Below are 25375 nucleotides of genomic sequence, written 5' to 3' on the forward strand. Positions count from 1 at the left end.
ATTGTGTCCTAAAAAATTCATAATAAACCAGCGTTCTACTTCCTGTCTGTGGATCTGCCTGTTTGGACATTTCTCATAAATGGAGTCTCACACTGTGTGTCCTTCTGTGTCTGGCGTCTCTCACCGAGCACGATGTCCTCAAGGTCCACCCACACTGTGGCCTGTGTCAGAGCCTCGTCCCTGTTCATGGCTGGGTGACGTTCCAGCATATGGATGGACGATGTTGGGTTTGTCCATTCACCTGTCAGTGGACATTGGAGTTTTTCCACTTTTTGGTTATTGTGAATACTCGTGTAGGAATTTCTGTGCGGTTTGTGTGTTCATTTCCCATGGGTGCGCACCTAGGAATGGAGTTGCTGGGTCACGTGGAAACTCCACTTTAAGGAGCCACCAGCCCGTGTGAGGCTCTGATTTCTGCCGTCCTCACCAACACTGCTGTTGTCCTCTTGGTCACAGCCACCTTGGTGGGGTGGAGCAATCCTGCCCTGTGGTTTTTATCAGCGTTTCCCTGGAGACTCCTGGTTCATTTTAGACACATTTTCTCCACTGGACTGAGGCAGGTGCCCAGCCCTGCGCCAGACATGAGACAGGTGGCCAGAGACACTGCCATGAACCAGGGACTGCAGCTGGAGGAGAGACACGGATCCACTGTCATCTCTTCCCTGCTCAGCGGCCGCTGGTTCTCTAGAAACGCTCGTTCTCCCTGCTGTCCAGGTAGGGAAACCCCACGTGCAGTCAGGCCAGTTCCTTTAAACCAACCAGCTATGAAAGTTTAACTTCCTTCTACGTGTTGTGGGGAGCCGTCTCCTCCGAGAGAGACAGTGTGCACCAGGGGAGGTCTCTGCTGCCACCTTTACCTGGCATTGGGACTCGGGGCTGTGAGGGGACATCCCAAGGCATGGAACTGGGAGACCCTTTTGGGCAGCACCTCCATGCATCACGAGCCTGTGTGCAGAGGACCCCACAGTGCCTGGTGCCTCCCAAAGGAGGCCCAACCACACGAGGAGGGGCTGCCACGTCCTGCCCGAAAGGCTGCTCAGAGTCGGGCGGCAACTCGGGCCAAAGCCTGCACCCTAGCCACGGGGACATCCCAAGGCAGCCCCGCCAGGCACCTCCATCCACAGGGACAAACAGCTGATGCTAGACCCAGGTCCTCCACTGGCCATGGCCAGTTCTGACTGTGGGCTCAGAGTGTGAGGGACACCACAGCCCCTTCCCACCAACAAAAACTGCAAGGGAACCACCCGACACCTGGTCACACCATTCATCTGTCCGTCTGCCTGGCATCCCGCTGTGGGTGCTCTGCCAACCACGGTGTGGGAGGAGTGTGGGGGTGATGTCTGGCGGGCTGGCAGGCTGTGATGGGCCACTGGGCCAAGAGGAGTCTGGGGCCAGGAGCGGTGGCTCACGCCTGTAATCCTAGCACTCTGGGAGGCCGAGGTGGGCCGATTGCTCGAGGTCAAGAGTTCAAAACCAGCCTGAGCAAGAGTGAGACCCCGTCTCTACTATAAATAGAAAGAAATTAATTGGCCAACTAATACATATAGAAAAAATTAGCCGGGCATGGTGGTGCATGCCTGTAGTCCCAGCTACTTGGGAGGCTGAGGCAGGAGGATTGCTTGAGCCCAGGAGTTTGAGGTTGCTGTGAGCTAGGCTGATGCCACAGCACTCACTCTAGCCTGGGCAACAAAGTGTGACTCTGTCTCAAAAAACAAACAAACAAAAAAGAGAGGTCTGGGGGTGGCAGGAAAAAGCTGAGCTGGGCACAGCAGGTGGGGCTCCTGCAGCCAACACCTGTGCGTGGTAACGCTTCCACAGAGCAGAAAACTGAGCCTCCCCAGCCCCTCCACCACCATCTGCACACCTGTGCCCTTTGCCTCCTGCACCCCAGGGGCAGGCGCCCCACCCGCCCTGGCACTGGACACCTGGGAGACCCATCAGCAAAGGAATACCCCCTCCTTTTGGAAACACACAGGACCCCACAGGAAAGGGCTGCTGAAGTTTACACGCCTGTGCCATTGTGGACACCTGGAGGCTGCTGTCGACTTCCCTCCCACCAGGAGAAGACACGCACACAGCGGCAAAGGCACGTGTGAGACACAAAGGTGCACAAGGGGAGGTTCAACCCACGTGGGCTTCCGAGATCCTCAGGAGACCCCTGGCTTGGGACACTCTGCACCACGTGGCTTGCTGGCAACGTGTTGCCCTACTCCCTGGCCAGGGCCTAGGCTGCCTGAGAGGTGCCGGCCCGAGACAGCTACCTGCAGACCTGTCTTCTCAGCTGCCCATGCAGAAGCAGGGAGGGGACGTGTGTGGATGTGACCCTGCTGTAAGGACAATAGCTGGTCTCTGTCCCAGCCCCTGGATAGCCCCTGAGGGACAGGAAGGTGAGCCCTGGAGCACACCTGAGTTTATGCTAATGAGGTGACTCAGGTGTGGGGAGGTCATGGAAGTCCCCCACCCCCACACCTGGCCTCTTCCACTTCACAACAGGAAGATTTCTGCAGGAGGGTCATGGCCACCCCCGTGTGAGGCTGAGCGAGGCTGGTTTCTGGGGAGGGGGCAGCGCTAGGGCCAAGCCCTCAGCCCTGGCCTTGGGGGTCTATGGGGAAGGGAGAGTGGGTGGAACCGCAGACCCTTCCCCAATGAGGCTGAGAGATGTCGGGGCAGACGCCAACGGGGCTCCCTCGGGACTCAGGACATGAAAACCACACCTCACAAGCCTCAACCTGGAAACAAAACCATCCCTTTCTCTTTTGGGTGATGAGAATTTATTTATTTCTGGCATGATGGACATGTCCTGTGTTGGACAGTGGTGACGGATCCACAAACTCACAAAGATGCTGAAGCCACTTTGAAAGGCCATGAATCACATCTTGATCACAGAAACCACTCAGACCACGTGACCAGTGATCAGAGAGGAGCGTGGACAGGAATGGCCCGTGGTGAGGGACATGCAGGACCTGGCACCACCCGGAACCACTCCAAAGCCCACCACGGCTGTTTATGGGCAAATAGGTTGTTCCCAAGGAGCTCAGAGAAACACATTCTACTGGACTAACGCTTTCTCCAAAAACCAACTTACAACAACAAACATACATTGAATTCTAGGGAAAAGAGACGGAAGCTGAGAAAGAAAGGACACCCGTGAAGGGCTGTGTTGCCGGACACATTCAGGCGACAGACAGCCTCCCTGAGGCACAGGAGCCGCCGGGCAGCCCCCACCCAGCAGCAGGAGCGACAGCAACACCTGCTCAGGCCACTGAGAGGGAGAGAAACGGCACAAAACTCAGGTGCAAACACTCACGGCCTTCCCTGAAATCGCCCAAACCTGGAAACGACCAAAACGTCCCTCAGCTGGTAAAGGTATGGACGGATGGAGACGCTGCGTTCCATGTGACTCCATTTCTGTGCCTCTGGAGGTGGCAAAGCCACAGACACAGGACTGGGGCAGCAGTGGGCGGCTACTCCACGCAAGGGGCAAGGGTCACGCTGTGGCCCTGGTCTCACTGCACCGGTTTTGCAGCTGGACGGAAGGTGGACTTTTTTCCGGCACAGAACACGTCCAGACAAGCTCTTCCAAAGTGAGGAAACGCAAGGCCCCAAGAGCCACACCCAGGCAGGGAGTTAGAGCTGGCACAGCCCACACCCCTCCAAACCCAGCCTGGGGGAGTCAGCCTGAGTGGCGGTTCCGACACCTCACCCACCTGGCAAAGTCCAGCAAAGCTCCTCCCACTTCGCCGGGTCCCCCTCGCCCCAGGAACCCACCGGGGTATCTGCGCCCCCAGCACTGCGTCTCTTGCCGCAGCTCTCCAGGAGTCTGATTTGAGTAGGACGCGCTTTCTTAAATGCACTCCTGTCCCTACAACCCCGGGGCCGGGGCAGGGCTCACCACCACCTGCCAGTGGTTAAAGAGCTGAGGCTGAGAGGAGCACCTGGGAGGCCGCCAGCTGCAGGCTCCTCCCCAGGTAGAAAGACCTGCCTGGGGTTAAGGTTGCAGTCCTAGTCCAACCACCTGGGCTCTGGCTCACACCCTGTCAGCTGCCCTTGCAAGAATGACGCCCCAGGACTCCTGGCTGGCAGCCCCTTCTCTGCAGCTCAGCTCAGCTCCCACCCCCCTACCAGGGTCTGCCCTGGAAGCCCCCACATCCCACCACATCCTGCTGAGGGCCTCTCCTCCGGGGGGTGACCCCGACCACTCTCAGGTCCTGGCCCCACCTCCAGAGGACGGTGGTCTTGGACACGCTGCTCACCACCCCTGACCTGGAAGGGAGGATGAGGAAGGAGTTGCGCCTGGGTCGACTCTGGGTCCCCGCCCTGCTGCCAAGCAGGCCAGCCCCCACGGAATCTCTCTGGATGCAAACCACCACGAGCAGCCCTAGGAGGAGCACCGGCCTCTGGGTCCGGGTCCTCCTGCCCAGCTGCCACGACGGAAGCCTAGAGTTGGGCGACATTACCCTACAAGGCCTCCATCAAACCCGGTAACAGGTGGCGGCACCTGGCACTTACTGCAAGCTCAGGCAGAGCCACCAGCTCCCCACACACCGTCAGGACGGCCTCCCGAGAAGGCGCCTGCATCCCTGTGTCCACAGGGAGCACCTAAGCCCAGAACGGCCGAGCGCCCGCAGTCACACAAGGATCCACAGCAGACCAGGCCCTGCCCCCGTGTCCCCTCAGGGCCTGCCCTGGAGACTCATGGCCAGGGGGGTAAGCCCCTTCATAGGAGTCATGCGTAGGGGACACAGGGTGACCACACCTGCCCATGGGCCTGAGGCGGACTTGGGGGAGGAACCTGCTACCCTGCAGCATCGCAGCAGACTGAGCTGCAGTGCCCTCCCCACCCCGCACCCCGCCAGGCGGCGCTGACCTGCGGCCAGTGTGGAGACGGCAGGCAGGCAGGCAGGCGAGAAACAGGAGCTGAGCCTGAGCCTCAGCTCCTATGGCAGCAGGTGAGCAGGCAGAGTAAGGCAGGGTCACAACCCCGCAGGACAGCCCTGGGGACGCCACTGCATCCTCCCCCAAACAACAGCAGTCACCCCAAGACCCAGCAGGGTTCTGACGGCAGCCCCCCTCTGCCCAGCCGGCAGCACCCCGAGGGGTCTGTCGCACAGAGCCACCACCTGACATAGCTGGCCCCTCCTGGACGCCTGGGGACCTGGGGGCAGGTGGGATGGGGATGAAGGGCTGGAGATGACAGCAGCTCGCTGTGGCCCGAGGAGCCCAGGGCGATGGAAATGCCCACCTGGTCCTGCCCAGGCCCAAGGAGCAGGAGCTAAAAGTAATGATGGGGGGCAGGGAGTGGGGCACACGGATCCCTCACCTGCCTTAAAACCACCCCGGTCTCCACCTGACCCCTATGGCCACGACGCCGTCCCAGAGGGCACTGGAGCATGGCCCCCACGATGTTGCCCCTAGTGGAGGTCAGGACCCCCGACCACAGGCAGGGCTGGGGAGAGGCCTGGTGCCCAGAGCCAGCCCTGACCGTGCCCACACAAAGCTGGTGGCAGCTGGTCTCACAGGCACAGCTTGGGGTTAGGCTGCACCTCTGGAGTTGCCCACCTGGGGCAGTTACCTGCCCTGTTCTTTTCGGGGTCCTCCATCTTGGCCTGACCCACGGCCAGCTCCCCAGGGGCAGGCCCTAGGGACCCCCTTCTCTGGTGGTCTCCACTCAGTGATGTCACAGTCCCTGGACTGACATCACTGGTACAGCCCAGAGCCAGGGGAGTCAGAGTGGGGGTGCTGGCTGGTGCCCTGGGGAGGCCACCTGCTGCCCAGACACCACCTCGGTGTGAATTCTGGCTTTGGCCCCCCGCTGAGCCCAGAGTCCCCCTCTGGACCAACGTGTAAGCCCCGGCAGATACACGGCCTCCAGGACACACGGGACCGGCTGGCCTCGGCGGTTCGACCTCAGGCTTAGTTAAGCCCCTGAAGGACTTTAACAGCTGGAGTGAAAAGCAGACTCCAGCACCCAGTAATGCAGGGACAGATGGTCACGGGAGAACACCAGGGACTGGGTGCAGGAGGTGGCCAGTGCGTGGGCGGGCCCTGGAGGGCGCCTTCCCAGTGGCCGATAGGAAGAGGCCCCACCCACAGAGGAAGGCGAGGCCCAGGTGGAGCTGACAGGGAGGGTGATGCACCTGGGGCAGGGAGGCTCTGCCCCAAAGAGGCAGAGACCCCTGTGGAGGGCCGGCCTCGTCAGGGGTCACCAGCCAAAGGCAGAGGCAAGTGGGAAACACATGCAGGCTGGAAGGGGAGAGGAGAGGGGAGGTGAGATGGACTCTGGCATGGGGCAAGGGTGGTGTGGGGGTCTCAGCGGCAGGAAGACCCCCCCCCCCCGCAGGACGCCTCCCCAGGTGAGGGGTGGTGGCCTGGAGGAAGAGCAAACACGAAGCACCAGGATGTGGCAATGTTGCCAGGCCAGCCTCTCGGTGGGGCGCAGAGGACTGTGCTGGCAACCTTTGGCAGGTGTGCAATTCTTAAAAATTATGATTACTGGAAGAGAGGTGGAGTTATCACAAACTCCAGAGCCTTAAACGCTATCAATGAAAATCACAGAGGAAGGAGTTTGCATCGCTTAGACAAACCAATCATAAAAAGATGCTTTCGCCAGGTGCATGGCTCAAGCCTGCAATCCCAGCACTCTGGGAGACTGAGGCAGGAGCAGCCCTTGAGCCCAGGAGTTCGAGATCAGCCTGGACAACACAGTGAGATCCTCTATAAAAAATAGAAAAATTGATAATGAAAAATGTAAAAATAAGCCGGGCACGGTGGCTCATGCCTGTAATCCTAGCTCTCTGGGAGGCCGAGGTGGGCGGATTGTTTGAGTTCAGGAGTTCGAAAGCAACACTGTCTCTACTATAAATAGAAAGAAATTAATTGGCCAACTAATATATATAGAAAAAAAATTAGCCGGGCATGGTGGCACGTGCCTGTAGTCCCAGCTACTCGGGATGCTGAGGCCACAGGATTGCTCGAGCCCAGGAGTTTGAGGTTGCTGTGAGCTAGGTTGACGCCATGGCACTCACTCTAGCCTGGGGAACAAAGTGAGACTCTGTCTCAAGAAAAAAAAAAAGAAAGAAAAATATAAAAATAAGCCAAGCCGGGCGCGGTGGCTCACGCCTGTAATCCTAGCTCTCTGGGAGGCTGAGGCGGGTGGATTGCTCGAGGTCGGGAGTTCGAAACCAGCCTGAGCAAGAGCGAGACCCCGTCTCTACTATAAATAGAAAGAAACTAATTGGCCAACTAATATATATAAAAAAATTAGCCGGGCATGGTGGCGAATGCCTGTAGTCCCAGCTACTTGGGAGGCTGAGGCAGTAGGATTGCTTGAGCCCAGGAGTTTGAGGTTGCTGTGAGCTAGGCTGACGCCACGGCACTCACTCTAGCCTAGGCAACAAAGCGAGACTCTGTCTCAAAAAAAAAAAAAAAAAAAAATAAGCCAGGCGTGGTAGCTCACGCCTGTAATCCTAGCACTCTGGGAGGCTAAGGCGGGAGGACTGCTTGAGCTCAGGAGTTCGAGACCAGCCTGAGCAAGAGCAAGACCCCGTCTCTACTATAAATACAAAGAAATTAGTCAAACAACTAAAAACAGAAAAAATTAGCCTGGCATGGTGGCATGTGCCTGTAGTCTCAGCTACTCGGGAGGCTGAGGCAGGAGGATTGCTTGAGCCCAGGAGTTTGAAGTTGCTGTGAGAGAGGCTGAAGCCCCAGAACTCTAGCCAGGGCAACAGAGTGAGAGACTGTCTCAAAAAAAAAAAAAAAAAAAGTAAAAATAAGATGAATAAAATTTTAAAAGATGCTTTGGAGACTTCAGGGGCAAAGGGGACGTTCCTCAAGCCTGCCCACTGAGGAACCTGTGTTCACTGAAGGGTGCGCTGTTCTGATGTCCTGGTTCTGTCCAAAATGGCCTCATGTCAGAGGAGCCCATGAAGTGCTTCCGGGCAGGGAGGGATGGGTACCTGGGGTTTGCCGCTGAGACTCTGCGTCAGAAAGCCACAGGGACAGATGGGGCTCAGCTGACAGGTTCTGGGTCCTTAGGTCCTAGCCTGAGTCTGGGCAGGGACGAAGGGTTCTGGGGTGGAAGCTAAGAGGAAGGAAGCAGCAGAGCCTTGGGTGGAGAAGGGGGGACCCTGGCTCCTGCCATGCAGCAGGAATGGAGGTGACAGAAGGACGGAGTCTGCGACCTGCCCACGCTGGGTGCCAGAATCAACTCCTAAGGGGCACACGGTACAGGCCAGGGGGCCCCTGGCCCCTGGGAGTCCCTCAGAGATCTAAGACATGTAAGATTCGTCGTGTGTGCACAAAAACACAGAGGCACGGGAACAGCAGGTGGGTGACAGCCTGGAAATGCGTAAACCAAAATGTGAACTGTTACCCTGGGTGAGGGGTGGCTTTCGTTTTTTCTTTGTGCTTTTTTGTATCTTCCAAAACACGCATGCACATGGGAATTGTCTTCACAGCAGAGAACCTGGCGCACGGTAAAGGCTGCTTTAGAAGCTGCAGACAAGCTTTTGCGGCGCACGTTGGGGATTAGGAAACGCCTTCCTGGGGTCCCCTCAGCTTCCTGTGCCCAGGGAGGCTCCCGGGAAGGGGCAGTGGGGCCACAATGTGGGGTCTCCGCAGCCCCATCCAAGACACGAGCAGCTCTACCCACTCTCCCAACACAGGCTGAGCCCCAAAATTCCAGAAAAGATGGCCGACTCTGGGGAGGGGACCCTCGCTACAGGGCCCCGGCAGCACACCGGCAGCACGAGTGGGGGCAGAACTGACCCAGCCTTGCGGGAGGGCAGAGATCACGCAAGGCCATGGGCCCTGGTGGCTGCCACAGACAGCGCTAGGGGAGTAAGTCCCCCGGGGCGGAGCCAGACAAGCCCTGCCAGGACAACTCCCCATAGTGGTCCTGGGCGGGAGGTCCCGGTGTGGCCAAGGGGGGACGGCTCCCATGGGAGTCCTGCGGGCCACCGATCCTTTGGGAAGTATGAGTAACCACGAACGGCCATGAAAGACTTTGGTGGGCTACGTTTTTACATTTGTTTTTAATAACTGGAAGACAAAAATTAAATCCTTCAAGTCTTTTTCTTCACAAAGCCAAGATAAATGTAAAACCTGACCTGACTTTCAGGGACACTTGCCCTGGCAGGTATAAGGCCCAGCATGTCCTGCAGGACTAGGCAGAGGCCGGGGGCGGCCGGCGACTCAGGAAAGACTAAGTGCCTGGTGTCCCTTTGGGGGAGTGTGGGACCCCGCAGTGCTCTCCACTCTGTAGCCCTCACGGGACTGCTGTGGCGGCAGGGACTAGGAGGGGTCCATAGACAGCAGCTCCCACGCAATGACGGTGACAAAACAGCAGACACCGGTCCCCATAGCAGTTACTCCAGTGACAACAAGGGAGGAGCTAGAGTGGCCGGGGCACCCCATGTCATGCCCCATCTTCAGAACAGTGGACAGGCAGACTTGGGGACCCCAATAAATGGGAGCGAATGTGCCAGCTCAAGCAGCCTGCAGATAGGGAGGACCCTGGACACCGCAGCACGGGCAGGCGCCCGATCCTCGCAGTCCTACTCGGGAGCCACCTGTTCCACTAAAATTGAACACGCAGAAACGCTCCGTCCTCTGTCACACCAGCGTGTGTGGACCCAAGGGCCACTGGAGGCTGCCTACCCTGCTCATCCCGAGACGACAGCTGCCCCTCTGCAGTGAGGTGCTGGCTGCTGCCCACCCGGCGACAGCCCCTCCACACAGGCGCCCTCTTGCCTACCATGTCTGCCCTCCCTGTGAGCAGAATCACATCCCCCTAAAAGATGCGCACCTGGGACCGTCATGTGACTTTCTTCAGCAATTAGGGTGGCCCTAACTCGATGGCCGGTGTCCTTACAAAAGGAGAAACACAGAGAGGATGGCCACGTAGCACCAAGACAGGGACCCGAGGATGCCGGCCAGTGCCAGAAGGCCAGAGAAAGGCACCACAGACGCTCCCGGAGCCTGGGGCGCACGCAGCCAGGCACAGCTCTGCTTGGGCTCCTGGAGCACGGGGAGAGGGAAAGAGGCTCCTCGAGGGGGATACCTGGCCACAACCAGGGGGCCCAGGGAAAACGCCAGCAGGGACAGGCCATGCTGGAAGCACGGATAGCAGGGCATGAGGGGCCACCTGCCAGGCACCCCTCCCAGAGCCACCACCCCCACTAACCGTGAGGAAGACACCAGAAAGACCCTCTGAGGGTGCCAGGACCACCAGGCTGAGAGACAAGACGTCTGGTAACCTGCAGAGCCCAGAGGGGCCCGAGAAGCCGCATCGGCTGAGTGTCCTGTGGGGTCCTGGATGGCCCCAGGGCAGGAGAGAGCATGAGGGGAAATGGAGGAAGCCGGAATCGAGTGTGGGCCTCGGTTAAGGACGCCACATCAGTGTTGGTCCATCGGGGACCAGCACACAGCTCTAGGAGAGGCGTGACCAGGAGTGGGGTGTGCGCAGGTGGGGCCCCACAATCTGCACAAGGATTCACTGCACCTGAGGCCACCCTAACATAACACTTGTGACCCCCACCCGGCGGGTCGTGTCCTGGGATCCCTCATGACTGCAGGGCAGCCTGTGCTGCCGGCTGGGACCTCCCACACCTCGGGAAGGGGCCTGCTCACCCACCTCCCCACAGCCCGTGTTTCTGACACGTGCCCATGCCTCTACCATGTGTCCTTGCTAACACAAGCTCCACAAGAACACAGACTGTCCCCTGTGCTGGGCACTGAGCAGTGTTTGTTGAAAAGTGACACACAAAGTCTTCCTCTAGGTCAAAGAGAAACAGATCGACAGATCAAACAGAACAATGGAGGAGGAAATGTGGGTGACCACACGGACAGACATCAGCCCGCCCTCTAGCACAGGCACGTGTGTTCCAATGCCAGAGGCCACCATGCCTTCCCAGGTCATCAGTGCTGAAGATACAGGTCTGGGGCTGGCAAGGGCCCAGGGCCAGTGACCTCAGTGGCAACGTGCACAGAAACACTTGTGGAGGGTATTCTGGGGTCACCATCTGTCTCTCTCTTTTTTGAGACGGGGTCTTGCTCTGTCACCCAGGCTAGGGTGCAGTGGCATCATCACAGCTCACTGCAGCCTCCCACTCCTGGGTTCAAGGGATCCTCCTGCCTCAGCCTCCAGAGTGGCTGGGACGACAGAGGCCTCCACCACACCGGCTTCCATCTCCTCTAAGCCCACGCTGCACCTGAAGTCTGTTTGCAAAATCTTGCAAGGAACTGTGCCACACGGGCCATAACCCCACCTGGCATGACCAGGTTAACAGACTCTGAGACGGGAAGCAGCGCCAGGATGCAGGCAGCACCTGCTCCTGCAGGTGGGTGTGGGGCCTGGGCAGGGGTCCCCAGGGCCAGCACCACTGCAGAGGCTGAAAGGAGACACACATAGGACTGATGTCTGTCTCCTCCTCTCAAAGACCTAGAACCAACCTATTTCCCTCTCCAGTGAGCACAAAGCAAACTTCATGATTAAAAAAGTGTTTGTGGCTGGGTGCAGTGGCTCACGCCTGTAATCCTAGCACTCTGGGAGGCCAAGGCGGGCGGATTGCTCAACGTCAGGAGTTCGAAACCAGCCCGATCAAGAACAAGACCCCCGTCTCTAGTAAAAATAGAAAGAAATTAATTGGCCAACTAAAATACACAGAAAAAATGAGCCGGGCATGGTGGCGCATGCCTGTAATCCCAGCTACTCGGGAGGCTGAGGCAGGAGGATCACTTGAGCCCAGGAGTTTGAGGTTGCTGTGAGCTAGGCTGATGCCACGGCACTCTAGCCTGGGCAACAAAGTGAAACTCTGTCTCACAAAAAAAAGGAAAAAAAAGAAGTGTTTTCATTTTGTAAAGTCAGAAGTCTGAGGGAAGAGGGGGTGGGCAGTGGACTTTTACCTACTTCCTCCCGCCTGGCCCTGGAACCCCACGGAAAGCAGAGCGTCCTCCCCCAGGGGCTACACACTCCCAGCAGGACTCCCTGGGTGCACCTGTGAGGGATGGGGACCGTGGAGAGCCTAGTGGCATGAGCGGCTGCCAGGCTCCAGCACCACAAGGCGGCAGTCGGTGCAGCCTGGGGATCTGGAGGGAACTGAACGGGAAGAAACAGGCCCCAAGAGATCCCCCCTTTTTATCTACAAACCAGCCACAATACAGAGAATGACGCCTCCCCAGGGCCAGAGGGGGAGAAGGCTGCCTTCAATCCCAACACGACCTGGGCCACACCAGCCAGCGTCTTCCTGGAACACAGGGCAAGTGCACACCTAGCCACCCCACCCTGCGTGGAGCTTCCGCCCACCCACCGACTCCCACCGGGGGCCTCCTCCAGCGACCCTGGGGCCCCTCCCTCCCAAATGCCCCAGACGAGGCACCGTCTCCCGTCTGTCCTCTGTCATCAGTGTCCTCACCAAGACCTGGGAGGGATGGGTGCCAGCGACAGCACCGCTGTCCCAAGACAGAAAGCACCTGCGTTCCTGGGGGCGTGAGTGGGTTTAGGACGGGGCCAGCCTGGACGGCCTGTACTGGTGCAGAGGGGCCCTGGCCGTTTTGGGATGTGCCTCCTGGTTTCTGGGCATCGGCAAGGGGTTTTAGTGTCCATGGGGCTCATCTCTTGGATTTGCAGAGGTTTTTGTTGTTGTTGTTGTTGTTTAAAAGGCTCTTTAGGTTTTGTTGCTACTTAAAAATACCAGGAACAGGACATTGACTTTTGTGGCCTCATGAGGCCAGGGCCACCTGGACAGCCCTGTGGAACCACAGCCTGCGGGTCACTCTATAGACATGGGATGCCCCGGCCTCAAACTTGCTGAGGCAAAGGCCATAGGCGGCATGTCAGTCGCACTGTCACACAGTGTGGGATCCAGTCCTGGTGCCTGCCGCAGCAGCAGGGACCCCAGGCACACGTGGACCCCCTGGCTTTCCAGACAGCACAGGGGCAGCGGGGTCCCCAATGTCACGGAGGCAGATGAAGCATCAGGCCCCAGGACTCCAGAAGCCAGGACACAGGGACAGGACATGGGATGTTGCTAACCTGGAGTGGTCAGGCCCTTATGCCCGGCAGGGGCACAATTGGTACAGGTGACACTCGGTGGTTCCTCAAATGCTCAAACCTGGAGTCACCATGTGACCCAGCAATTCCACTCCTGGGTCTCTACCCAAGAGAACTAAAAACACATCCACGCAGAAACCCATACCCAAATGTGCACAGCAGCATTCACAACAGCCAAAAGGTGGAAACAGCCCAGGTGTCCAGGGACAGGTGAACAATCCCAACGCGGACCATCCACATGTGGAATATCACTCAGCCACAGAAAGGGACAAGGCTCTGATACAGGCCACAGAGTGGGTGGACCTTGTGCTCAGTGAGAGACGCCAGACACAGAAGGACACACAGTATGTGACTCCATTGACATGAAATGTCCAGAATAGGCAGATCCACAGGGATGGGACGCGGATTCATGGTTGCCAGGGACTGGTGAGGGGGTGGGGGTGATTGTCTGTGGGGCTGGGGGTCCCCTTTAAGGGTGATGGAATGTTCTGGAATGAGATAGAGGTGGTTGGCTGCACAACTATGTGAATATACAGATGACCCTACAACAACACGGGTCTGAACTGTGGGTCCCCTCGCACACGGACTGGATTTTCTTCCGCCTCTGCCTTGCCTCTGACACCAAGACCCACCCTCCTCTTCCTCCTGAAGATGACAAGAATGGAGACCTGCAGGACGACCCACTTCCGCTTCATGAACAATAATAAGTCTGTTTTCTCTGCCTCAAGGTTTCCTTCATGACATTCTCTTCCCTGCAGCTCGCCGTGTTGTAAGAGCACAGCAGACACACACGGAACGTGCAAATCCGTGTCCCCCGGCCGTATGTCGTCAGTGAGGTTTCCAGTCACCAGGAGGCTGGTAGTAGTTAAGTTTCGGGGGAGTCAGAAGTTATATGTGAATTTTCAATGTCATGGGGGTTGGCACCCCTAACGCCGAGTTATTCAATGGTCACCCGTGCTAGAAACCACTAAAGTGCACACCACGGTGAATATATGTGAGTTACACCTCAGTTAAAACAAAGTGAGTTGTGTGACACATGGACTGTATCTAAATGAAGCTGTGTAAAAACTACAGTGAGCACAGCTCCAGCCAGTGCCCCCAGGCCGGACAGGGACTTGGACCACGGCCTCCAAGAACCAGCTAGCTCCAGCAGGATCAAAGTCTGCCAAGGCCACACCTCCGGCTCGGTGGGGCCTGCATTTAACTGGCTTTTACGGGACTGCTCGTAAATCTTTCAGATGAATCCAGGGGTGTGTACCCACAGGAAGCGAAAGACACAGAAACAGAGAGACAGCGAGGGGTGGAGGAAGGGCTGACTCACCGCCGCTGCCTGCGCACCCAACCAAATCTACCAACAGACGCCACGAGTGAGGCTGAGGGGGAAACGGGGAGGTCCCCGAGCCACCAGCTGTGGGACGGCCACAGTCCACAAGGGTGGGCAGCGTGGCAGCTGGGCACACGCCCCATGGACACACGCATAAAGGCTCTATTGAGATGTCCGCCCGCATGGCACACAAGGCCCCCTCGAGGCCCAAGACGTTTCCAGACGCAAAGGGCAAGGGAGCCCTGCTGCGTCCGCACCCAGAGCCCCCAGCCTTTCCCGCCAGGAACAACAGGTTACCTTATAAAATCTGAAGTTCGAGGAGCCACCTGCCCCCTGCTTGGAGGGCTCAAGGGGCTCTGACTAGCTCTGGGCACCTGAGGGATAAGGTCTCAGACCCCTGCACCCACAAGCCTGGGGCCCCAGGGCTATGTTGGGCCACCCAAGCCCCTGCCCCTCGGTCAGCCACCTGGGGCCTGGCTGGATCACCCCCCACAACGCCCACAAGGAATTCAAACGCACAACTAGCAAACCAAAGACAGGTGCGACCTAGTCACCTGTGTCCCCAGAACAGGCCCTACACATCCTGCTCTCACTGTGCCGGGAAGGCCCCCGCCCAGCACGGGATGGCAGAGCCCGCTCACCTGCGCAAACCCACCATGGGGATGGGACAGGGCCTCACACTCACAATCTCAACTGAGGGTTCAGATGGGAAGGGGCAAAGGCTGCCGTGAGTCAGAGTGTCCCAGGGTCACCTTGGAAACAAGGTCCCCAAGGAAGGCGGGCCCTGCAGGTGACACTGCCTCCAGCGCCATGGGGCCACGAGGAAAAGGCAGTCAGTGGACTCCTTCCGGGTCCAACCCAGGATGAGGTGCCACCTCATCTCAGAGAGTAGACATTTCCAGATAATTGAGAGGTTACCTTTAAGTACAATTTCTTTCAAGACTCTGAAGTGAATTATGTGTTAACTCAAAGCCATTGGCTATGACAAACAACCCACTGTGCCTAGCTCTGTGTGGGTCTAGCTCTAGACCCACCGTGTCTTCTAAACAGTGAGCAGAGCCTGGTGGTAACCTGGGGCTGTCTTGGGCAACCCCAGGTCTCTGGAGTCCATCCCTGCCTGGGTGGGACCTCTCTGAGGGCCTGAGAAGCAGAGGCCGAGCCAGATGACACACGGTTAGAACAGGGCTCTGAGTGATCCTCCCTCGGGACAGGCCACTGACCGCTCCCACCTCCCCCAAGAACATCCTGCGTGGTCCTAGGCTCTGGTGGGTAGGTCTGCCGTGACAGACGCGCACCCAGCGGGCTCAGGCAGCCAGACCAGCATCCTCTCGCCCCACCTCCCCTGTCCGCGCACGCCCCTCTGCGACAGACCCTGGGACGAAGCACGTACAGAGGAGACCGCACTGCGGGCTGCGGGCCTGTCGGCTGGACTTGTGATCCCGGTTCACTCAGAGGAACCTGGTTGTTTTTAACGTGATGTGACCTGAAACTGTCTCGCGCCTCGTGGCGCAGAGAGGCTGCTGAGCCTTCTGAGGAGCCCGGGTTCCAGTGGGAAGGAGAAGGCCTCAAGGGCGGCCCTGGGCTGCCCCAGGGTGAACAGAGGATGTTTTGGGGTAAGGGCTACCTTGTCCAAGCCCCAGCCTGTGGCATGTTCCTTGTGCAGAGCTGACGCTTGGGCATTTGAACAAGGAAAAGACGTGCCCCGTGCTACACCCTCCCCGAGAGCCCCTCGGGGGAGCCCCACCCCCCAAGGGCCTGGTGTGCCCTGAGGGGTCGGCCATGCCAAGGACGGGGCTGGGGGCCGCCCAAGCAGCTCCAGGGAAGCCAGGGTGCTATGCGCCCTCGCGCCATCCAAAGGGCAGGGACGTGGCTCTCCTATGGGCCCAAGACAGCCCTGCCCTTGGCTGGCCCCACCTGCAATGAGTCCTTGACAGGTCCTGCTGCCTCTTGGGGCACACAGGCTTGTGCAGGCCCCGAGAAGCAGTAGCAGAAGGGACCCTGGGCAAGGGGAGAGGGTGCTGGCGGAGCCTGGATCGGGGACAGCAGTGGATATGGGGAAGGAGCAGGGGATGTCACAGCATCCCTGCCCCTTACAGGAGGGTCAGAGCAGAAGGAACACTGGGGACTGCCAAGTGTTAGCCGTCAGAGAAGCCTCTCTGGGACACCAGGGATCCGGGCAGGCCCAGCTACGACCAGCCCAGTTCCTGCCCACGAGGGACACTCCAGGTACCTGCCTCTGTGTTTCAGGGGCCAGTGGGGACCTGCTGGTGGTCTCCCCCAACCCAGCAAGGCTGGCCCAGCTTCTAGATGGGTCACCTGCACACACTGCTGCACTTGAACCCTGGGCCAGGAGGGGCAGATGAGAAGAGGCTGACACCACAGGGTCAGGGTGGGGAGGGCTGGGAAGGGGAGGTCTCTCGACACCACCCTCCCCATGCCTGCCAGTGCCATGGGCTACTGGAGGAGCACAGGTGAGTCACCCTTGGTCAGAGCCCCCCCTTCCTCCTCTACTCAAGCAGGTCAGGTAGCCTCCATGTTCTCATCTGTAAAATGGGGCTGATCCACCCACTTCATGAGAAGGCACACAGCATGGCTCCCAATCAGGAAGGAGGCAGACACGGAGCTGCCCAATGCAGGGCTGCCTTCCAGGCCAGCAGGCCTCTGCCCCAGTGTCCCTGAGCTGCTGTGAACCGTGGAGATGCCGCCTATTCAGTCGCTGACTCAAGCCTCATGCCTAGCTGTGGGGCACCAACAGATACTCCACACCTGACTGCTGTGGGAGCATTCACACAGCAGCCCTCAGGCTCTGCCTTGCACATCTGATGCCCAGCCATGGCCTCGACCTGGCATGAGCGTGGCCACCGAGCCCTAGCTGGACCTCAGACATGAGGCTGACTGGTGGACGAAGGCCCTGCTACGGCCCACCCCCACCACCGAGACACTAATTCAGTCTCCTGGGGCCCTGGGCCTCCTTCACCAGGGCCCCGTCTCACCTCCAGGTTGAGAGAAAGCCAACCAATCCACTGATGCCAACCTGCCCAGTGCCACCCACAGGCCCAAAAGGGCTGCACTCAACACTCGGCCGCAGCAGCTCCCCACAGCCCTGCCTCTTGTGCCTTCCCACCTCCTCCCCAGCATCCTCCCCCCACCATCCGTCCACCACCCAGCCCTGGCCAAGGCCTGATGGACCATGAGCCCCTTGCAGAGGAAGGGACTGTTCACTGCCTGTGTGTGGGCCTGGGCAACTCTGTGGGGACCCTGTGGGCGGAAAGGTCAACTGTGCAGGACATTCCTCTACGGACGTCCCCAGGGAAATGCCCCCGTCCTAAGCACGGCCTGCATGCACAGTATCCGTGTGGACAACAGGCTGGTCAGGCCCAGGGCCTGCCTGTCGGGTGTGCACTGAGCCACTCACAGGTTCCCGCAGATACCAGCGCTCCACCACGCCTGGCATGCCACCAGCGGGGATACCACCCCACTCCCACATGAACGCCCTGTGCACTGGCTTCCCCAAAGCCTGGGATAAGCAGACAGGAAGACTTTCAATTAAAAAGAAAGCTCACCTACTTCCTTTTGCAACCCAGAGGTAATTACTGTATAATCAACAAGGAGGAGAAGAAAACTAACAAGAAACCCGAATCAGAGTTCAAGGTAATGTGCAGTTTGGGTACTGCTGTGGGCTGGCCTCCTGGCATGCCCAGAGCGGTGAGGGTGGAGGGACAGCAGGCAGGAAGCCCCTCAACACGCAGAAAAGTCCCACTACCAGCTGGGCCAGGTGAAGCCAGACCACCGCAGACCCTGGAGGAATGGGGACAGAGCCAGCCCCTCCCAGGGCTCATCGAACCTGCCCACTGTGCGGTCCTGCGGACCCCCAGCTGGCTGGCAGAGGACTGGCTCCACCAGTGTGGCTGGCACAGCTCACCGTGGGGGGTCGACCACAACATGGTGGGCCATGGAGACAGACGCAGCCCACCAGCGCTGCCAGACTGGCTCCTGGGTGCTGCCCACCTTGGAAACTCATCAGTCTGCCTGGCCCAGGCTGCGGCGTTTCATTTTGGTGGAGACGCAGTGGAAAACAAAGCAAAGTAACGGTGACAACCGCGAACTTCCCCCTTTCAAACCTGTGGGCCGAGTGCACAATCTGTCCCTTCACAGAGGCCCCGGGCAGGGTAGGGGGAGCCCAGGGTGCTCCCATCCCCAGCCACCCCCACACCCCCTTTCCTGATGGGAGCAACTTCCCGCAGCCGGCGGCTGGGTTTTCCCCCCAGACCGGAGCCTTCCTACTTTCCTACTCATCTCTCACACCCACGAGCCCGCAGAGCCTCTGGGGGCCAGGAAACACCGAATGAGGCTCCTTCATGCCCGGGGGTGGGGACGGGAGACCCAGGAGCCAGAGGCCCGCCAGATGGACGTGCGACAGACACCCCCAGAGCCCAGACACTGGCTCCACCGCAGGGCAGACAGGGAGAAAATGTTGGACTCCACCTACACAGACACCGCTCCAGTGTCTCCCACAAACAATGCCATCCGGAGGCCGGACTAATGAACCAGCTGCCCCCAGAGCCGCGCAAGCCCCCGGCGCCACCTCCCACAGCCAAAGTCTCCCCCGAGAAAGTTGGGGCGATAGGCCGGGCTCAGACGTCTCACCCTCCCTCCTAGCCCGTGTGTTTCCGGAAAACAAAGCCGGTGGCCAGAGCGGAAGGGGGAGGGCGCAGCGAGCCCAGCCGGGAGTTCCCGAGCAGGCCCCGCAACAGGTCCCTCCGACCAGACCCCTCTGCCCCAAGCCCCCCGGCTCTGCCCCTTAACAGCTTCAGCACCACGGAGCGGGGAGGGGGAACCAGCGCGGGGAGGGGCCAGTCTGAGGCCAGAGGCGGCAAGGGGACAAGGTGGGCAGGGGGCCGGGGTGGAGAGCAGGCGGTGGGCGAGAGCGCTGGGGGGAAGGGAGCAGGCGGGGCTACGACTAAAGGGGTCAGCAGAGGGCGGCAGGGTGGGATGCGGGGGTCACTGGGGTGGCAGGGTCCTAGGCGTGGGGGTCAGCGTGGGGCGGCACCGGGGGTCTAGAGCTTGGGGTCGGCGGCGTACCGGGTCGGCGAGGTGTGGGGGGCGGTGGGGTCTTGAGTATTGGGATGAGGGCGCTGGGGTCTGGGGCGCAGGGTTGGCGCAGCCCGAGCGTGCGGGTGGGGTCGCCAGGGTCGGGGGCTGGGGGTCCCGGGCGCGGGGGCGGGCGCGTGGCCACGGCGGCCGGCGAGCGCGCGCGTCGTTACCTGGGCTCCGCGGTGGCCGGGCCCGCGGGCGGCGGCTGGGTGGCCGGGATGGCCTCAGCAGCGCGGCGCGGCCCCCCGGTCCGGGCCCCGCGGCCGCTCGCGCTCCGGCTCGAGCTCCGGCGCCCGCTCGGGCCCCCGCTCCGGCTCCCGCGCCGCCTGGGCCGGCCTCCGCATGTTCGGGGCGGCAGGCGCCGGGCTCGCCGCGCTCCGCCGCGCCCGCTCCGGGGCCCGCGCGCCTTACGCCGCCAGCGTCGGCCAGCGGGGGGCGGCGGCCGTACGCGCGCCACTGCGCAGCCGCGGCTGGGGCGCCGGGCGCCCGCGCCGTGGCGTCACAGCGCGGGGCGGGGCCTAGGCTCGGCCCGGCCTCTCGGGCGGCGCTTTGCGACAGTGGGAGGTGCCGCGCGACGGCCGCCGCGCTTTGCGGCGGCTCCGGGAGTCTCTGGGCCGCTGCCCGCGGAGACACCGGAGGTGCGCGATTGCGGGGACGTGTGCGGGGTTGGGAAAGGGCAGGGAGGTTTTTCACACCGTTATAGGGGCGGAGCTTCGTTTCCCCCGGCCCCGCCCCGCCGTCGCCATGGAGACGCGTGGCTGGTCGCCCTGGCACCGCCCGCTGCGTGTGTGACGTCACGGTCTCGCCACTTGACGTCACGGGCGGGCGGTGCCGCAGGCTGGGAGGTTTCCGGGGCAGGCGCAGACCGGGGCGGCCGGCCAGGAAATGGGCTGGCTTGGGGCAAGACGGTTTTTCCATCTGGGTTTCCTGGGCCAAGATGAAAAACCGGGTCGAGAACGATGGTTAGTGCCCGATGAGCGCAGGGTGGTGGCCTGGGCTCTCAGTGTCCTGGCTAGTCGTGACACAAGCAAGGAGCAGAGGAGAGGGGTGACCCAAGGCCCGTGAGGCCCCGTCCCCAGAGTCACACAGGGTGACTGGCCAGTCCTGCCGTGCCTGTCGGGCCTGCTCATGCGAGAGACGCTTGGGGTGGACGCCGCTGGCCAGGGACCCCCATTGTGGCCTCTGATCCATCCCAGGACAGGGCCTGGGGCGGGGGCAGCTGCAGAAATGATTCCTGGCCTCCCCCGCATTCTCCATGCACCTCCCCGGTGAGGCATTTTTAAAGTTGGGGGAGACACATCCACTCAGATATGTGTGTATTAAGTGCCTGCCAGCGGCTCTGAGAATAGCACAGTGAGCTAGACTCTTGGCACAGTCTCCGGGGAGTCCTCGGTCCCGCAGGGCGGGGAGCTCGACAGATGATTTCAGATGGTGATACAAGGTGGTGTGTGGCTGAGTCCCCCAGGGAAGGACACCTTGTTTGGGCAGATGGTCAGGGAAGGCCGAGCCCTAAAGACTAAAAGCAGATACGATAAGACTGGGAGGACGATTCCATGATCTCCCATGACAGTCCTGCACTCAAGCCAGATGGGGCCGCAGAGAAAAATCCTGGACGAGAATCCAACTGGAATGCGAAGGCTGAGGGTCAGTGTGTTTTAGGCCACACCAAACCTTCAGAGATGCAGGTTCTAGGTCTCTTTATGTAGCCATGTGATAGGCAGGCAGTCCCCCCTTGAAATGTCACTCTTTGAGGAAGCCCAAGCCACCTTCCCAGTTATCCTTCCCACTGCATCGGGCACTCTCATCTGCACTGCAGTGGAGCAGTGTTTGCTTAGCATCAGTGTCCTCCAGCTGTGCCCACTGGACCCAGCCCCAGGCCTGGCACACAGGAAGTGCTCAGTATGTGGTAAATGAATGAATGAATGAGTGAACTCCACAGCCGCCCTCCCTGAATTTTCAGAGTTCAGGTTTTATTTATTCACGCTTCCCTGCCCCATCTCTACTCTCCTGTTCTTTTTTATTTTATTTTATTTTATTTTTCGCTTCCTATCTGCAATTGCTTTCTCGTTCTTAACCTCCAGGGACACCTGCTCTCAGGCACTCAATCCCATGGAGGGACACTGTGGCCTCAGCAGGAACTAACCCTAGACAGCAGGGACCAAGTGACTCATGCCCTGGGTGAAAATGCACATGACCTTGCTACTTCTCTGAATTCCAAGAACGAGAGATAATAATTCCCAGGAGGGGCCGGTGGGAGGATCTGCCCCTGTAGTTGCCCTCAGGCTAGTCCCTTGGCCTCAGCCTCAGCCTCAGCCTCATCTGTAAGAGGATGGAACTGGACACAGCCTGGACTGCCAAATTGGTTTCCCCCTGCCACTCGATTGATTGATAAGATTGGTGATGTCTGCCCTGTGCACAGGAAGGAGAATAACACTTGGGAATTACTGATGGATTGATCAATTGATTGGTGATATCTGCCCTGGGCACATCAGTGAGGAGGGTGGCACAGGTCAATTACCTACCTTCCTGAGACTAGGGGGGCTTCTGATGGCCCGTCCAGTTCCCAAATTCTCATGTCAGTGATTCTACCATTTTCCTCCATTTCCCCATTTGAAATAATTCTGGCACTTTCTGGAGATGGGTGCAACAACCCTGGGTAGGGCACAAATACAGCCTTTAGGAGAAGAAGGCTTGAGTTTGCAGCCAGCAGTGGGACCCCTTCCTAGCTGGGGGTGGGGGGGCAGAGCCTGAGTGCACAGAATGGCCCTGGGAGCCATGTTTGGGACACCAGGACCTGCCTCTTCACAAGGGCAGGGGAGCCAGTCAGAAAGGTGTCCCAGCCGGGCACGGTGGCTCACGCCTGTAATCCTACCTCTCTGGGAGGCCGAGGCGGGCGGACTGCTCAAGGTCAGGAGTTCAAAACCAGCCTGAGCAAGAGCGAGACCCCGTCTCTACTATAAATAGAAAGAAATTAATTGGCCAACTGATATATATAAAAAATTAGCCGGGCATGGTGGCACATACCTGTAGTCCCAGCTACTTGGGAGGCTGAGGCAGGAGGATTGCTTGAGCCCAGGAGTTTGAGGTTGCTGTGAGCTAGGCTGACGCCACGGCACTCACTCTAGCCTGGACAACAAAGCGAGACTCTGGCTCAAAAAAAAAAAAAAAAAGAAAGGTGTCCCAGACAATGTGTGTGTGTCCTCCAGCATCCTTGGAGTGTTTGTGTATGTCTATGTCCACATTTCCCCTTTGTAATGTCCCCCAGTCATGTGATCAGGGGCCCCTACTCTAGTAAGGCCTTTGACATGAATTTGGGGAGGGGGACAAAACTCAAGCCATAAGAAAATACAAACACACATGCCTACATAGACACACATGTGTGCAACCTGAACACAGATATGCACACTTAACCACAGATACACACATACAAGCACACAACACAGACACATGTGCAACAACACCCATGACTGTCCACCTGTGGGCAGGGTGAAGGCCTCCCCACCCCAGCTCCCAGCCTGGCTGCTGGGAGTTAGAAGGTTAATGTCTGGCTCTGTCACCTGCAGACAGACAACCCCAGCCAGGTCCCTACTGGGACTGAACCCCAACTGCCTGGAGCTGCCACCTGCTCATTTGTGCCTCCCCTGGGGTCCCACCCATCCCCACATCCCCCTGGTGCTTCCTGGGGTCTCAACCCAGTCACATCACTTGCCCTTCATCTTCCTCTCGGGGCCAAAACATCCTTTTGTGAGGAAGTGACTGTGCAGCAATGGCAAACCTGGCTGTCCCTGTGAAGCTGGACAGGGAAATTAGCAGAAAAAAGTGCCACTTATTCTCCCACCTTGTTTTGGGAAAATGTCATTTAAAAAAATGTTAACAAGGCCGGGCGCTGTGGCTCACGCCTGTAATCCTAGCTCTTGGGAGGCCGAGGCGGGCGGATTGCTCAAGGTCAGGAGTTCAAAACCAGCCTGAGCAAGAGCGAGACCCTGTCTCTACTATAAATAGAAAGAAATTAATTGGCCAACTGATATATATATAAAAAATTAGCCGGGCATGGTGGCGCATGCCTGTAGTCCCAGCTACTCGGGAGGCTGAGGCAGAAGGATCACTCGAGCCCAGGAGTTTGAGGTTGCTGTGAGCTAGGCTGACGCCACGGCACTCACTCTAGCCTGGGCAACAAAGCGAGACTCTGTCTCAAAAAAAAAAAAAATGTTAACAGATAAATTTGTTACTTTTAAATGAATTAACAAATGTGATCAAATTTTGTCTTAAATTCTAATACACTACAGATGCCCCTCAACTTAGGAGGGGATCGTATCCTGATAAACCTGTTGTAAGTTGAAAATATCTTAAGTCAAAAAGGCTTTTCTAAAGAGACAGGGTCTCACTCTGTCACCCAGGCTGGAGTGCAAAGGCATCATCAGTTCACTGCAGCCTCCAAGCCCTGACCTCAAACGATCCTTCTGCCTCAGTCTCCTGGGACTCCAGCAGCTGGGACTACAGTTAGGTGTCACAACCTGGCAATTTTATTTTTTGTAGCAATGGGGTCTCGCTGCATTGCCCAGGCTGGTCTCAAACTTCTGGGCTCAAGCGATCTTCCCACTCCAGCCTCCTGAATTGCTACCAATACAGGCATGAGCCACCGCACCCAGCCCGTAAATGCATTTGATATACTAACCAGATTGTGAGCTGAGCTGTCATTATATCGGGGCCCACGTATGTAGGAAACCAGCTACGAGGGTTGGGCAGGATCCTGTCCTGGAGTCTCCGGAGGGAGCCTGGCCCCACAGACACCTGAGTTCAGACTTCCACCTGCAGGGCTGGGAGGGCGGGTTTCTGTTAGGCCGCTGTCCTCAGGAGTCCCTGGCAGCCCCAGGAGACTCACGTAGGAACCTCTCCACCTCTCCGCAGCGTCTGCCCTGGGAGCTGCCGTCTCTGCACTGACTAAGGCAAAGCCTCCAAATCTGAACAGCCCCCCACACAGATGAGCTTCCTAGGGAACAGCAGGCTCAGACTAAGCCCTGCACATCCAATGTGATCCCGTCACTCCTTTGTTTTCTCTGTGGCAGAGGCAAACCTTGCCTTCTGTGCCCAGGATCTCATCCCAGCCAACTGTTCACGTTTTCACCAGGATGGCTGCTTTTCTATGCAGCCAGGGCTTGATCCTGCTATCAGATTAACAACAAAAAACCTCCATCAATGTTTCCAATTTCGTTGCTGTCCTTCATTTCCAGCCGTAACGATTTTGCCAGGTCGATCATTGCAGCTAAAGCAGTGGCTCTCAACGGGGGGTGGTCCCACTGGGCCATGGCTGGGGACATCTGTGGTTGTCACACTGGAGGACCTCCTGGCATGGTGTGGGTGGGGATCAGGGATGCTGCTCAGCACCTGCAGTGCCCAGGACGGCCCCTCCCCAGGGAATGGCCCAGCCACAGTGTCCACGGGTCCCAGTGACAGGAAGGCTGGCAGCTGGCACCTGGTGACAAGTGACAGGATCACCCTGCCCCTGCCCACCACCCTGTGATGAGGAAGTGCTGTGTCCCCAGCACGGCTCCTTGCGTTCCCTCTGCCTTCTGGATCATTCTGTGAGCCAACAGAGCCGATATCCTTTTCTTGCTGAAGGTTCCCCTCGACTGCACCCCTGGCGTGGAAGCCCACACCACCACCTCCCTTCCCACTCTTCTCACTGGGCTTTTGTGTCCCCCCCACCGTGATACCATCCCTCCACCAAGGTCCTCACTCCAGCCTCTGTAGTGCCTGGCAGGGACGTCTCCTCTGGGCCACTCAGGTTTTCCTCCTACTCCACAACCCTGGCTCCTTCCCAGTAGCAGCTATGTGGTGGTCCCCAAAGAGGTATGTCCACATCCTGGCACCTATGACCTCATTAGGAGAAAGGGTCTTTGCAG

General features: G+C 58.8%; 1 protein-coding gene and 1 long non-coding RNA gene across 5 annotated transcripts in view; one reads left to right on the forward strand and one right to left on the reverse strand.

Moving 5' to 3' along the window:
• CSNK1G2 (casein kinase 1 gamma 2) overlaps nucleotides 1–19918 on the reverse strand; it is a 34330-nt gene extending 14412 nt beyond the window's left edge. Inside the window, exon 1 of one of the 4 annotated variants that reach the window (XM_075998310.1) lies at nucleotides 19643–19918. The gene's annotated coding sequence lies outside the window, so the exon portion shown is untranslated. Of the gene's footprint in view, nucleotides 1–5559; nucleotides 5681–19642 lie in introns of those variants that run through there. The other 3 variants (XM_075998311.1, XM_012745662.3, XM_012745663.3) reach the window with 3 other exon arrangements.
• Nucleotides 19919–20121: 203 nt separating this feature from the next.
• On the forward strand, nucleotides 20122–24673 carry LOC105860731 (uncharacterized). Its single transcript, XR_001149204.3, has 2 exons — nucleotides 20122–20434; nucleotides 24381–24673. It is a non-coding gene; the product is annotated as an uncharacterized LOC105860731 (long non-coding RNA).
• The last annotated feature ends 702 nt before the right edge of the window (nucleotides 24674–25375 follow it).

The sequence above is a fragment of the Microcebus murinus genome, chromosome 27, assembly GCF_040939455.1.
Source record: "Microcebus murinus isolate Inina chromosome 27, M.murinus_Inina_mat1.0, whole genome shotgun sequence".
NCBI lineage: Eukaryota > Metazoa > Chordata > Mammalia > Primates > Cheirogaleidae > Microcebus > Microcebus murinus.